Here is a 14,831-nt window from a genome sequence, read left to right on the forward strand (position 1 = left end):
ACCAGTTTTATTGTGAGAAAACTGACATACAGTACTGTATACTTTTAAGGTATACAACATAATGATTTGACTTATATCATAAAATGCTTATCAGAATAGGTTTAGTGGATATTCCTCATCTCATATAAATACAACATTAAAACTGTTTTTTATTTACTATTATTTCTTCAAGTAGATTCCCAGAAGTGGAAATTATTAGGTCAAAAGTTAGAAACTCATGCCAAAAGAGCCTGCGTGTAATCATGAGGAACTAGTAGACAAACTTACGTTGAAGGACATTCTACCAAACAACTGCCAATCTTTTTTCAGAAATGTCAGTGCCACGAAAGACAAAAGCGGAGGAACTGGTACAGCTTACAAGAGACTACACAGACAGAGCAGTTCAAAGCAATGAAGGACACAGAAGTGGATCACGGATGAAGAAAAGGATACATAAAGAAAACTACTCAGCAACTGGTAAGATCTGCCAACTGACTCTGTATTTGGTAATATTGTATCAAAATTACATTTTCTAAATTTGATACTTACACCATGGTTGTATAAGAGAATAAAGAAAATATTCTTATTCTTAGGAGATATATACTGAAGTATTTATGGTAAAGGGGCAGAATGGTGTGACATCTGGAACTTATTCTTAGATGGTCATCAATAATGATAATAATAATGTTTATAATACCAAAATAAAATTGAAAATAACAAAATAAATAGTCAATCTAGATGAAGAGTAGAAGTTTATGCTTTGTAAATCTAAAAAGTTTTCAAAATAAAAAGTTAAAAATACAAATAAAAATTACAGCCATAATTTTGGCTTTAAGATTATGCCAAATTATCAGCAATGTGTGAGACTCTTTCAATATACCTTCACTAATACTGGTATTCACTTTTAATTTTCACAAGTTTACTCAACTAAAAATAAATTTTAAAATATTTTATGTGTTTATTAAGTGAGCTGAATATTTTCCCATATTATTTCATTATATAGTTGTATTTTTCTTGTGTGTCTATTTGTATTTTGTCCCACTTACCTATGAAAAACCCTTAGAGTTTTTCTTGCTGATTTGTATCCCCATGGAAAAGAAATGCAAAAAAGCAAAATGGCTGTCTGGGGAGGCCTTACAAATAGCTGTGAAAAGAAGAGAAGCGAAAAGCAAAGGAGAAAAGGAAAGATATAAGCATCTGAATGCAGAGTTCCAAAGAATAGCAAGGAGAGATAAGAAAGCCTTCTCAGAATGGGAAAGACTAGAGATCTCTTCAAGAAAATCAGAGATACCAAAGGAACATTTCATGCAAAGATGGGCTCGATAAAGGACAGAAATGGTATGGACCTAACAGAAGCAGAAGATATTAAGAAGACATGGCAAGAATACACAGAAGAACTGTACAAAACAGATATTCACGACCCAGATAATCACAATGGTGTGATCACTGACCTAGAGCCAGACATCCTGGAATGTGAAGTCAAGTGGGCCTTAGAAAGCATCACTACGAACAAAGCTAGTGGAGGTGATGGAATTCCAGTTGAGCTATTTCAAATCCTGAAAGATGATGCTGTGAAAGTGCTGCACTCAATATGCCAGCAAATTTGGAAAACTCAGCAGTGGCCACAGGACTGGAAAAGGTCACTTTTCATTCCAATCCCAAAGAAAGGCAATGCCAAAGAAAGCTCAAACTACCACACAATTGCATTCATCTCACACGCTAGTAAAGTAATGCTCAAAATTCTCCAAGCCAGGCTTCAGCAATATGTGAACCGTGAACTTCCTGATGTTCAAGCTGGTTTTAGAAAAGGCAGAGGAACCAGAGATCAAATTGCCAACATCCACTGGATCATGGAAAAAGCAAGAGAGTTCCAGAAAAACATCTATTTCTGCTTTATTGACTATGCCAAAGCCTTTGACTGTGTGGATCACAAGAAACTGTAGAAAATTCTGAAAGAGATGGGAATACCAGAACACCTGATCTGCCTCTTGAGAAATTTGTATGCAGGTCAGGAAGCAACAGTTAGAACTGGACATGGAACAGCAGACTGGTTCCAAATAGGAAAAGGAGTACGTCAAGGCTGTATATTGTCACCCTGCTTATTTAACTTATATGCAGAGTACATCATGAGAAACGCTGGACTGGAAGAAACACAAGCTAGAATCAAGATTGCCGGGAGAAATATCACTAACCTCTGATATGCAGATGACACCACCCTTATGGCAGAAAGTGAAGAGGAACTAAAAAGCCTCTTGATGAAGGTGAAAGTGGAGAGTGAAAAAGTTGGCTTAAAGCTCAACATTCAGAAAATGAAGATCATGGCATCTGGTCCCATCACTTCATGGGAAATAGATGGGGAAACAGTGAAAATAGTGTCAGACTTTATTTTTCTGGGCTCCAAAATCACTGCAGATGGCGACTGCAGTCATGAAATTAAAAGATGCTTACTCCTTGGAAGGAAAGTTATGACCAACCTAGATAGCATATTCAAAAGCAGAAACATTACTTTGCCAACAAAGGTTCGTCTAGTCAAGGCTATGGTTTTTCCTGTGGTCATGTATGGATGTGAGAGTTGGACTGTGAAGAAAGCTGAGCACTGAAGAATTGATGCTTTTGAACTGTGGTGTTGGAGAAGACTCTTGAGAGTCCCTTGGACTGCAAGGAGATCCAACCAGTCCATTCTGAAGGAGATCAGCCCTGGGATTTCTTTGGAACGAATGATGCTAAAGCTGAAACTCCAGTACTTTGGCCACCTCATGCGAAGAGTTGACTCATTGGAAAAGACTCTGAATCTGGAAGGGATTGGGGGCAGGAGGAGAAGGAGATGACAGAGGATGAGATGGCTGGATGGCATCACTGACTTGATGGACATGAATCTGAGTGAACTCCGGGAGTTGGTGATAGACAGGGAGGCCTGGCATGCTGCGATTCATGGGGTCGCAAAGAGTCGGACACAACTGAGTGACTGATCTTATCTGATCTGATCTACCCTTTTGAGTAATCTCTACTCTTTTGAAGGGTATCTTCAATAGGAGGGTATCTCTCTTTAAGTAACTGTAATCTCCCTAAACACCTTGAGTCATTTGGAGAAAAACAAAAACCACACAAATTTATAGATTTTCAGAAAATTTGTTGCCCATTGATGGCTGTCAGCACCAGACCAAAGTTTGTATGCACTTTTGAAATACTTTTTTCCCATTTCAGTGTTTAGAATCCTGACATGGTTCTCTTTCCAGGACCAGAAAAAAAAATTCAGTGCTTAAAAAAAATCATGAATCACTATGTTGTATGCTGCTGCTGCTAAGTCACTTCAGTCGTGTCTGACTCTGTGTGATCCCATAGACGGCAGCCCACCAGGCTCCTCTGTCCCTGGGATTCTCCAGGCAAGAACACTGGAGTGAGTTGCCATTTCCTTCTCCAATGCATGAAAGTGAAAAGTGAAAGGAAAGTCGCTCAGTTGTGTCCGACTCTTCATGACCCCATGGACTGCAGCCCACCAGGCTCCTCCGTCCATGGGATTTTCCAAGCAAGAGTACTGGAATGGGGTGCCATTGCCTTCTCCACTATGTTGTATACTTGACATTTATATGATAGTGTACATCAACTATACCTCAATAACAAAATAAAGAAAAATAAATCCTGAGTATACAAATGTAAATGTCCTAGTAACCCATTTAGTGAATGTATGACTGGTAAATGGAATCAAAACACATCTTTATTATGGTTTCCCACTGCCTCTCAAAGTGCATTCAGTGAGGATAATTCTTGTCAATCACATATAGGAACATGGGTAGGTTCCATGACTTTTCCTCTTAGGTCAATGTTCTTAGGTGCAAACATAGTTTCAGTCTGAGGCCAAAATGTCTAGCCCAAGATCCTGATCAAAATTCCACCTTATCTTTAATGGCAAATATTCTCCCAGCTGGGCAGGGCTTGAGCCTAGCAGCCTGCAGCAGCAAAGGTGGGGAAGGATGCATGGCTGGTTTCTTCTCTCCACTTTATACCCTTTTTCTTTTCTTCTCCTACTCCAGCTGGCTAGCCAGTTTCTGACCTCTTGGGGTTGGAGGAATGATAAATAAGAAAATTTTTAGTATTCAAAGCTGACTCTTTTCTGGGGACTTTCTTAGGTCCTTTGGAAAATTGCTTTCCTGGAGACCTCTCCTCTATAGGTCATGTTACCTGTTTTGCACATTTCTATGCCTGTTGTTCTGGAGAAGGCGAGGAGCCTGGTGGGCTCCAGTCCATGGGGTTGCTAAGAGTTGGACACGACTGAGCGACTTCACTTTCACTTTCATGCATTGGAGAGGGAAATGGCAACCCACTCCAGTGTTCTTGCCTGGAGAATCCCAGGACGGGGGAGCCTGGTGGGCTGCCGTCTATGGGGTAGCACAGAGTCGGACACAACTGAAGCAACTTAGCAGCAGCAGCAGCATGCCTGTTGTTCACTTGTGACTCCTTTGCAGCTCCCCTCCAATTTCCTTCTGCTAGGGTTCTTCACTCTCTAAGTGATCCTACTTGACAGCACCCCAAATGACTCTTGGTTGGATCTTTTCCATGTGGCCCACATCTGATCCATTGAAACTGCTTTCATCCACTGAAATGACTTCCCTGGTGGTCCAATGGTTAAGAATCTGCCTTCCAATGCAAGGGACGTGAGTTCCATCCCTGGTCAGGGAACTAAGATCCTGCACGCTGCAGGGCACATAGAGAAAGCCTCTATGCCACAATGAAAGGCCATGTACCACAACAAAGACCCAGTGCAACTCCCTGTGCCCCCCCAACACACCAACAATGTGAAAAGACAACCCGCAGAATGGGAGGAAATTAAATGTTTTTTAAAGAAATAAAAGAAGCTGCTTATAAACTCTTGGTTTGACTATCCTGGATGATCCCGACACAACCTCTACCTTTGTTCCCCAGGCCACTTTAATATCCTTGGGCAGGAATCAGGCAGCGTACTTGTGTCTCCCAGCCACAATAAAATTGTCATTTCAAGCTCTGAAATGTGTCTTGGAAGCCCTGGAAGGAAGTGGCAGTCCTTCATTTATGTCTCCTGTCCCCACAGGCAGAAATAGGAACTCTCTTTGGCAAAATAGTCTCCAAAAATAAAATAAAATAAAATAAAATAAAATAAAAAATCCTGTGGGATCCAAGAATTACTGAGATGGTTCTCAGAATTTCCTTGGTAAATTCTGCATGTGGTGTTCTGGCTGTGGAATATCTTATTTGTTGTATTTGTTTATCCCAGTAGAACTTGTATTTCAACATCGTGTTACTAGAGTTTTAGATATTCTGCCACATTTAGGAAGGCCATAGGTCAGGGCGTTCTCTTCCCTAGATTATGAGCTCTTGGATACTGGGGTAGGTTATTGAAAAATGCCACAGTTGATGCTTTATTTTACCAGTAATTATTTCAATGTATAATAGACCATTTATTCTCATTATTGTGTGGCAATGCTATGAATATATCTGGGAAATTAGTATCTGGTCAATGACACTCTTCCCTCAAGGGTATATCAGAGGTTAACTGTGGCCTCCTAGACCTTCCTGGATTCTATATAGAATAAACAGGTGGCTTCTCAAGTCACCGTAAAGACTTGTATGAGGTGTCACAACAAAGCAGTTGACTTCTTTGCCATTTTTAAAACTATGTAAAAGGTTACTTTCTTTCAAGGAATTTTTTACTTCTCCCCATTTGTATTTTATCCCATCTATCTCCTCTTTTTATTTGGCTGATTTCAAATCAGAGAATGTCTGAGCTGGAAAATCACATCTTCTGAGAAATTTTGCATAAATTCTGATAATAGTTGTATGAATTTCTATTTCCTCAGGAATGGTGATAAGAGGTAATCTTATCTTTTCTTGAGGCAAGAAAAATAGCAACAGATCCATTCACAGTAACAACTGGAGATCAAAAATTCTTTTCTGATTATTTCCTGCATTTTACTTTATCATTAAATTATGGGATTTACCCACAATTAAAACAGAAGGCTTCAAAGCATGACAGATTTTTATTTGAGAATAAGATGACATTTCAGTTAACATATAGATTAAAATTCTACAATGAAATTCAATAGGTATTTTGAAAACTATTTTAAATGAGAAAAATTTTCATTCAGACTGAGATATAAGTATAATTTTGTTCATTTATTCATTCATTCAACAAAGTATGTAATGAGCACATGCTATGTGCCAGGCATTGCACTAAGCTATAGTCATGTCACATGGATAAGATGACTACTGCCACTGTTCTCAGGAGCCGATAGTTTAGTGTAGTTGAGAGATAAGTAAATAAATAATTTCTAGAAAGGGTACTCACTGGTTTAATAAGGCAAACAGGATTCTGTATATGTTACAAGAGCACACAAAAGACACCAAATTGATCCTTGGAAAGTCATGGAATCTTCTCCAAGGAAGTGATGTGTAAGGTGGATAAGAAGGGTGGAAAGGCTGAAGCAACTGGATGCCATTCACTCACATACAGCATATAGTATGGGAATTGCATCAGAAATGGAGAAGAGAACATCATTAAATGACCCAGGGACAGGCAAATGAACATTCAAGAAGTCCAGAAATAAATCATCATCAAGATAGTATAGTGGGGTGAAAGGGTGTCAGGACACAGGCTGACTCGGATTTAAACCCTGGCTTTACCACTTAATAGGTGTGTGAAGCTGAACAAACCCTTTAACTTTTCAGAGCCTCAATTTTCCACTGTGCAAAATGGGAACAGTAATGTGGGCATTGTAAGGTTGCAGGGAGGATTAAATGGGATAATGCATGTAAAAGTGCCTAGCTCAGGGCCTAACACATACTGAGCACTCAAAATTCAGAGGCTGTGTTATTTTGGAAGAAAATCAGGGATTGGGGGAGGATCATTACTCCCAACCAAAGCCAGGAAGATAGGAAGTTTTTTCAGATTCCTTTGGTTAGAGTTAAAGCTAGTAGAATTAGTTTCCTTTTCAGTTGACAAATGAACCAAAAATGTGAATAAATTTGTGGTTGCTCAGATAAAAGCATGAGTCAGAGCTGTAATTTCTGTTCCATGGACACGTTTGTAAACCAGATAGTGGATGTGGGGATGGCCAGTAGCAAAATTTAAAGCAGACCTCTTTGTCTTTAAACACTCCTGAGCCAGCTTTTAATTCCCTTGTGAAAATGTAAAACTGACTTCTAATTTGGGGCAATCAATCGAATATACGCGTTTACTTTGGTTTTTTCTTGAAACCCCGTAAAATGACAGCAAAGGAATTGCTTTTTAAGGCAGAAACCTACAATGATAATGAGATTAGGAGGGACAACAAGAACAATGAGATTTGGGATTTAGAAGCCATAAAAACAAGAGGTATCCAGTTTAATAGACCCAAGAAAGATAACCCCTTAACTTGCCTCGGAAAGAGCTAGAAAGTACCTGATTACATCAAAGAGCTCCCAAAAGACTGGGAATACCTGGTACTGCCATAAATGTGGATAAAGTTGGGATTAAAAACAGGAGAATTGGTTTGTAAATGAGTTTAAGATGTGGTTAGATCCGTAGATCCTCTGTTCAAGCCTGTTCAGCCAGATAACTGTCCCTCTCCCAGCCAGGCAGGGGCTGGATAAGATAAAATAGGATTACTTTTTAGGGAAGACGTGGCACATTTGGGGATGAGATTCAATACCATAAACAGAAACATTTATTAAACATTTATAGCCCAGTAAAGCCCCAAGTATTTTACCTCTGTTCTAATTTCAGAGCACCACGGTAATTTCTCTGGGGTATCTGACCACCTTGAGAGAAAGACATCAAGTCGTATGGCCCAGCCAGAGAACTTGAAGCTGAAGCTGACAGTCTACAAGGCTCACCCATGGGGTCAGAACTCCTAAGAAGCCTTTTTAGTACCTCACTCCTAAATGTGAATAGACCACCAACCATTGTCAGACATCTAAGGAAAACCAACTTGAAAGGTAGAGACCAAAACAAACAAACAAAAAGCAATGTGGAAGAAACCAAGCCTGTGAAGGGGTCAGAAAACTATTATAAATATCCATAGAGGGATAAGAGGTGATACTGACCTCATAAAACAAGAGCATTATATTATTTTTTTAAGGAACATTAAGGGAATAAAAAAGGGGACCCGAGGACTAGCAGAATAAAAAATTCAAAAAAACCTTTGAATAATTAAGTTGAGCAAATCTCAATATAGATAGTAGAGCAAAAAGACAGAATTAGAAAATGAGTGTAAAAAAATAAAAAGAAAGAAAGCAAGTTATAGGACCATAAGATCAACAGCTGCATGAGAGAAGTCCCACAAAGAGAGACAGGGAAAAATATAGGGAAGGAAATCAATGATAAAATAATCCTAGAAAATTCAAGGAGAGGACATGAGTTTGCAGATTGTAAGAACCACTGAGTGCCCAGATAATAAATGGGATTAGACCCACTTGAAGGCATATTATCATGCAGTTTTAAAACACTGATGTATTCATTTGCTAGGTCTGCCATAACAAGATACCACAAACTGGGTAGCTTAGATAAAAGAATTTTATTCTCACATTTTTAGAGGTTGGAAGTCCAAGAAAGTGTCACAAGACCCCAGAATAGTTTTTGTAAAAATATGAAGTTAAAGGAATACCTGATTCTTTTGAAGATATCAAAAGAATATTTAGACAAGTGTTTAAGAGTTGAGATAAAACAGTGATAGGTACACAATAGTAAGCAAACAAAACTATAAGAACAACAACCAAAAAAAGTATTAATTTCAGGGAAAATGAAAAGTTGAAAGAAAGAAAAGGATATTCATAGGATTCCCTGAGAGTTTTCTGTAAATATCATGTATACAGTCATAATAATATTGAAATAAATATTAATCTAGCCAATGTTGGAAAAGACCCTGATGTTGGCAAAGATTGAAGGCAAAAGAAGAGAGTGGCAGAGGATGAGATTGTTGGGTAGCATCACTGACTTAACAGACAACTTGAGCAAACTCTGGGAGATAGCGGAGGACAGGGAAGTCTGGCGTGCTGCAGTCCATGGAGTCGCAAGGAGTCAAAGACGACTTAGCAACTGAACAACAGTCAACATAAACACATTGAAAGAGTGGGGAAATAGAAATAGTGTCTGTATAAGGTGTAGGTGTAGGTGAAGGAAGAAAAAAAGTTAAAATTTCCTATATAAAATCTGTGGTTATGTGAAAAAAATCAATCTGTACACTCAAGATTAGTGAGCTTTATTCTGTTAGTTCTGGCTCAACTAAAAAAAAAAATCCAACAATCTTGTTCAAATTTCAATTTAGGAGAACAAACTTAAATGCCCAATGGGGCTGAGCAAGGAGCTTAAATGAGAGAAGCAGTCTTGGTAAGTTTGAGTAAGAAATTGGTGGGATGTGCCAGACTGAAGCGCCTTGCTCTCACAGGGCTCTGTTCCTCAAGTGGACTGCCACTGCTTAGCTCTAGCTATGGAAACATGAGCCTTGTATCACAAGATTTAAGGATTTATCAAGAAAAGCCAGATATGTAAATTTTACAAATGGAAATGTCCAGGTTTTTAAAACATTAACACAGAACACATGGGCTTCTCTTGTGGCTCAGTGGTAAAGAATTCCCTGACAAGCAGGAGAGGCGGGTTTGATCCCAGGGTCGAGAAGATCCTCTGGAGAAGGAAATGGCAACTCACTCTAGTATTCTTGTCCAGGAAATCTCATGGCCAGAGGAGCCTAGCAGGCTATAGTCTATGGGGTCACAAAGAGTTGGACATGACTGAGGGACTAAACAGCAACAACACAAAAAACATAACTGTGAGCTATATCTGGTCTATACACTGCCAGCTGGCATCTCAAAACGGATGAAGCTTTTTCATACTCACTTGGAGGGTGTGTGAAAGACATTATAACCCTGAAATTATATTGCATTGAGTTAATTAAATTGGCTCTGATGAAAACACTTTTAAACAGTAAACCAAGGAAGGAAGACCTATAACACCAACAAAACCTCTGGACCTTAACATTTTTCCAAGTCATGTTGATGTGATAGGATCAAACTTCCTGAACACTTGTAAGATATCAAATATTGTACCTTTGACTTATTCAGAGAGGAATTTAATTGGGAAGAATTTTATGAATTAATAGAAGATCTAAGGCATCTGGCGGAGAAGGCAATGGCACCCCACTCCAGTACTCTTGCCTGGAAAATCCCATGGGCAGAGGAGCCTGGTGGGCCACAGTGCATGGGGTCGTTAGAAGTTGGACATGACTAAGCGACTTCACTTTCACTTTTCACTTCATGCATTGGAGAAGGAAATGGCAACCCAGTCCGGTGTTCTTGCTTGGAGAATCCCAAGGACCGGGGAGCCCAGTGGGCTGCCGTCTATGGGGTCGCACAGAGTTGGACACGACTGAAGTGACTTAGCAGCAGCAAGGCATCTGGATCTTTTAACTACTACTAAAACACAAACCTTCCAAAGGCTATTTTTGATTTGGTGTCAATGAATGACTCATCATTCTCTTGATTTTCAGGCTGATCAGTGGGTCCTGTGTCAAATATCAAATAATGTGTTAGACTTAAGATTTCTCCTTCCTCAACTGCCCTTGTGCAGACAAGGATTCAAGCAAATAAATAATGAGAAAATGATTCGTATATTATATAAACAAAGATAGAAAACAGATCAATGGTTATTTGAAGCACAAGGTGGAGAGAAGACTGATTATAGACAGACACAAAGGAATTTGGGGGGATGATGGAAGTGTTCTAAAACTAGATTTTGGTGATTGTTGTACAACTGGAAAAATGCATCAAAACTATTGAATTGTACACTTAAAATGAGTGAATTTTATGCTAGGTAAATTATACCCTAATAAAGCTGTAATTTAAAAAAAGAATAATGGATGATAAAATTGGTGGGTAAAGTACAAGTATGATGAAAAGCATGGTCTTTTACATAGTCTCAAAGTATCACCCTCTAGGTATCAACCACAACGAGGAAAATAGTAACTTTATGGTGGAGAAATCTGGCAGACACTACTTTTAATAAATGATCAGAGTTAATTAACATCACCAGTAAAAGGACAAGTGGATATCACGTGCCTTCTGAAGTGATACACAGAAAAGGATACAACATGTGGTATTGCCAAACCAAAACGCATAACCTGAATTTAATCCCGACGAGGTATATGACAAACCCAAGTTGCTGCTGCTGTTAAGTCAGTTCAGTCGTGTCCAACTCTGTGCGACCTCATAGACAGCAGCCCACCAGGCTCCTCTGTCCCTGGGATTCTCCAGGCAATAACACTGGAGTGGGTTGCCATTTCCTTCTCCAATGCACGCATGCATGCTAAGTCACTTCAGTCGTGTCCGACTCTGTGCGACCCTATACAGCAGCCCACCAGGCTCCTCCATCCACAGGGTTCTCTAGGCAAGAATACTGGAGTGGGTTGCCATTTCCTTCTCCAATCCAAGTTGAGGGACATTCTTAAAAAAACTGACAAGCACTCTTCCAGAGTTTCAAGTTCATAAACGACAGACTAAGCAATACCCCTGATTACAGTAGGAGATGAGACAGAAAAGTGCTATGTGAGAGCCTGTGCTGGATCCTGGTCAGGAAACAGATGTTAGTGGGACAGCTAGCAATATTTGAATAAGGTCTGTAGATTAGTTAATAGCATTGTGTCAGTGTTAATTTCCTGCTTTTGATAATTGCAGTGGGATTGTGTGAGACATTAAAATTCAGAAAAATAGGATGAAGGGTGTATGTGTAAATCTCTGTACTATTTTTGTAACTTTTAAAGTTATTTTGAAATAGTTTCAAAATCAAAAGTTTAAAGGTTTGGTTCAGTTCAGTTCAGTCGCTCAGTCGTGTCCGACTCTTCGCGACCCCATGAATCACAGCACGCCAGGCCTCCCTGTTCAACACCAGCTCCCAGAGTTCACTCAGACTCACGTCCATTGAGTCAGTGATGCCATCCAGCCATCTCATCCTCTGTCGTCGCCATCTCATCCTCTGTCGTCCCCTTCTCCTCCTGCCCCCAATCCCTCCCAGCATCAGAGTCTTTTCCAATGAGTCAACTCTTCGCATGAGGTGGCCAAAGTACTGGAGTTTCAGCTTTAGCATCATTCCTTCCAAAGAACACCCAGGACTGATCTCCTTGCAGTCCAAGGGACTCTCAAGAGTCTTCTCCAACACCACAGTTCAAAAGCATCAATTCTTCGGCACTCAGCCTTCTTCACAGAAGGTTAAAATGATATTTTTACCTTTCAGCTGGGAAAATGGCAATGGGTTGATGATAAATTCATGGTGAAGTAGTGACGAAAGTTTTACCCATTGCTCAGAAAGTGCTAAGGATGAAAACAAGTTGATGTAGAGATGTTTTTAAATGAAGAACTACAACTGAATATTATATTAACCATTTTCTTTCCTGATCCTTCATTCCCAGTGAAACGATGCTAATTCTGTACTTTTCTTTTTCTACTTAAGAATATTTCTTTTTAGTGACTCCTGTGTTAGTGAAATAAAACATTTTAAAACCTAAAAACTTGATTCTTCTTTGCTTACTATTAAAAGAGAAATTATGGGTCACAATGATATTTGCAGCGAAACTTGGAAAGGCAGAATCTTATTGACCCAAGAGTTTTTAGAACTCAGAGTACTCTTCTGGTTACTATTCTGGTCAGTTAAGAAAATAAAGAGAATGCTTTACATTCTGCTGACCATGGAAGCACAGTGAACAAGCAGTTAGTGCCAGGTAGGGCAAAGGTCTATGTGGGCACTGTAGCTGTTATGATATATCATTATGTATGTTCCATTTCTGCTACATGTATTATAAAATTACATATACATCTATGTGTGTGTTTGTGATTAAGAGTATGGTCTTTATTTTTTAATTTTAAATTTTATTTAATTTTTTGTTGAAGTATAGTTAATTTATACATTGTGTTAGTTTCAAGTGTACACCAAAGTGATTCAGTTATATATATATTCTTTTTCAGACTCTTTTCCTCTATAGGTTATTACAAAATATTGAGTATAGTTCTTTGTGCTATACAATAGGTCCTTGTCAGTTATCTCTTTATATATGAAAGTGAAAGGAAGAAAGAAAGTGAAAGTCGCTCAGTCGTGTCTGACTTTTTGCGACCCCATGGACTATACAGTCCATGGAATTCTCCAGGCCAGAATACTGGAGTGGATAGCCTTATGTATATATAGTAGTGTGTATATATTAATCCCTGTTATATTAAATAACTTCTCTTCAATGCTCACTGAAAAAGAGTAAGTAGCTCTCCAGGTGAATCAATTGTTAACTTCAATGCTTTTATCTCCCAGGAATGTTACCTTCAACTTTAAAGCATGCAAAGACCATAAAGTTATAAACATGTTTGTTAAAGAAAATCATAATTGGTTATTTAATCTATAGAATATAAGTGTTATGGGAGATTGCTGTTGTTCAGTCACTATGTGTCCGATTCTCTGCTACTCCAGGGACTACAGCATGCAAGGCTTCTCTGTCCTCCACTATCTCCTGGAATTTGCTCAAATTCATGTTCATTCATTCAGTGATCTAATCGTCTGTCATCCCCTTCTCCTCCTGCCTTCAATCATTCCCAGACTTAGGGTCTTTTCCAATGAACTGGCTCTTCACATCAGGTGGCCAAAGTCTTGGAGTTTCAGCTTCAGCACCAGTCCTTCCAATGAATATTCAGGATCGATTTCCTATAGGATTGACTGGTTTGATCTTCTTGCTGGCCCCAGGACTCTCAAGAGTCTTCTCCAGCATCACAGTTTGAAAGCATCAGTTCTTTGGTGCTCCGTCTTCTTTAAGGACCAACTCTCACATCCATACATGACTACTAGAAAAACCATGGTTTTGAATACATGGACCTTTGTTAGCAAAGAGATGCCTCTGTTTTTTAATGCTGTATAGGATGATCATAACTTTCCTTCCAAGGAGCAGGTGTCTTTTAATTTCATGGTTGCAGTTGCCATCTGCTATGATTTTAGAGCCCAAGAAAATAAAATGTCACTGTTTCCACTTTGTCCCCATCTACTTGATATGAAGTGATGGGACCAGATGCCATGATCTCAGTTTTTTGGATGCTGAGTTTCAAGCCAGCTTTTTCACTCTCCTCTTTCAGTTTCATCAAGAGGCTCTTTATTTCCTCTTAACTTGTTCCCAACTTTATTTCCTCTTAACTTTAGAGTGGTATCACCTGCACATCTGAAGTTCTTGGTTCTCCCAGCAAACTTGATTCCAGCTTGATTCCAAACTTGATTCATCCAGCCCAGAATTTTGCATGATGTATTTTGCATATAAGTTAAATCAGCAGGGTGACAATATCCAGCCTTGTCATACTCCTTTCTCAATTTTGAATCAGTCTGTTCCATGTCTGGTTCTAACTGTTGCTTCTTGACCCGCATACAGGTTTCTCGGGACATAAGTAAGGTGGTCTGGTACTCCCATCTCTTTAAGAATTTTTCAAACAGTTTGTTGTGATCCTGAGAGTCAAAGGCTTTGGTGTAGTCAATGAAGCAGTAGTGGATGTTTTTTCTAGAATTCCCTTGCTTCCTCTAAGATACAATGAATGTTGGCAATTTGATCTCTGGTTTCTCTGCCTCTTCAAAACCCAGCTTGTACATCTGGAAGTTCTTGGTTCACATACTGCTGGAGCCTAGCTTGAAGGATTTTGTGCATAACCTTGCTAGCATGTGAATTGAGTACACTTGTATGGTAGTTTGAACATTCTTTGGCATTGCCCATATGAGAGATTAAATTTGTTCAATTCAGTTATACATGAATTTACTACACTTATGATCAGAAATCCATCATTTATAGAATAGATTCTCCTGTTAATCAGAATGCTTCATTCAGACTCTTTTTTTTTCT

The sequence above is a fragment of the Bubalus bubalis genome, chromosome 3 (assembly GCF_019923935.1).
Source record: "Bubalus bubalis isolate 160015118507 breed Murrah chromosome 3, NDDB_SH_1, whole genome shotgun sequence".
NCBI lineage: Eukaryota > Metazoa > Chordata > Mammalia > Artiodactyla > Bovidae > Bubalus > Bubalus bubalis.